This window comes from Cebus imitator, unplaced genomic scaffold (assembly GCF_001604975.1).
Source record: "Cebus imitator isolate Cc_AM_T3 unplaced genomic scaffold, Cebus_imitator-1.0 Scaffold92, whole genome shotgun sequence".
NCBI classification, from domain to species: domain Eukaryota; kingdom Metazoa; phylum Chordata; class Mammalia; order Primates; family Cebidae; genus Cebus; species Cebus imitator.
In genome coordinates, this window is record NW_016107407.1 from 6,191,749 (window position 1) to 6,193,511 (window position 1,763).

Sequence of the window (1,763 nt, forward strand, 5' to 3'; positions counted from 1 at the left end):
GGCATCATTATAAAGCAAATGAATTCCGTGCCCTTGTGGCCGTGCTATTGGATTTCACATTTGACAGCAGCAAACGTTAGTGTTCTTCTCTACAGGTAATGTCCTTAAAAGTCTTTTTAATTTGTTCTTTATTTTTTTGGGCTAAAAATCCATATTGATTTAAAAAGCTTAAAAAGCATTAACCACTTAAGGGTTTCTAAATGAATTTTTTTTTCTTCTGTTCACAGATATTTAATCAGGTATTTTCTTTTTCAGGTTGGTGCTGGGTGTAAAATGGTTATTTAAGCACATAAAGTATGTGTATGTGTATGTGTTAGCATTTTCTTTTTGGTAATTTGTAGGACAGCCATAACACTAAGCTGTTTTACTTTTCAGAATCAGATTTAATTATGTGATTAATTTTAAATCCACAAAGACCTTTATTTATTTATTTATTTATTTTGGAGAGGGAGTCTTACTCTGTCACCCAGGCTAGAGTACAGTGGCGCAATCTTGGCTCACTGCCACCTCTGCCTCCCAGGTTCAAGCAATTCTCCTGCCTCAGCCTCCCAAGTAACTGGGATTACAGGTGCCTGCCACCATGCCTGGCTAATTTTTGTATGTTAGTGTTAGTAGAGACGGAGTTTCACCATGTTGGCCAGGCTGGTCTCGAACTACTGACTTCAAGTGATCCACCCGCCTTGGCCTCCCAAAGTGCTGAAATTACAGGAGTGAGCCACTGCACCTGACCTACAATGACCTTTTTTTTTTTTCTGAGGTGCTGGGTCTTACTGTCACCCAGGCTGGAATGCAGTGGAGTGATCTTGGCTCATTGCAACCTCCACCTCCTCGGTTCAGGTGATTCTCCTGCCTCAGCCTCCCAAGTAGCTGGGATTACAGGCTCATGCCACCAAACCCAGCTAATTTTTATATTTTTAGTAGACACAGGGTTTCGCCATGTTGGCCAGGCTGGTCGCAAACTCCTGACCTCAGGTAATCCACCTGCCTAGGCCTCCCAAAGTGCTGAGATTACAGCTGTGAACCACCACACCTGGCCACAAAGACCTTTTAATACACAGTTTTAAAGTTTAACTGAATATAGACTATAGACAAATATATTTTCTCATAACTTTAGTGTATTTTACCCCAGATTTTAAAAATATTTTTATTACATGATGATAACTAGCAATTATTTGTCATTGCCATTTCTTAATTAAAAATAATGGCAATGATAAGGAAAACTTTTTCAAGTTTTTTTTCCTTTTATAACTCTTACTAGGCTTTCATTCAGCAACTTTCACCTACAATGAGTTTTATTAAATATGTGAAAGTAATTTTGATATGAGACTACCCAGATCAAGTCAATTTCAGCTCTCGCCCACTAGTGTAATTTCTGGAGCTGTTACCCATCTTTAGAAAATTAGAGAATTGGCCAGAGACTTTCTAGGAAATAACGATTAGCCTGAGACATTATAGGAAAACAGTGTGTAATTATCTCATTCACCAAGCGTTCAGTTACCATAAAGGAGAAGGGAAAGAAAGTTGAAATGACTTTCTTCCTGCTGTCATTTCCTACTGGCCTCTTTCTTTTGCTCTAGTCAGGTGTAGAGCCCTAGTCAGATGACTTACACTGTAGTCAGGTGAGAGCAGAATTAGATTGTTCCACCTCATTTCATGCTCCTAGAATTTCCATGGCCTTCCAAATACAGCCATATTCAGCTCCTTAGAGCCTGATGGTGCCATGGTAGGGAAATGCTTTATTTGCCTGTGTAAATAAGCAAACG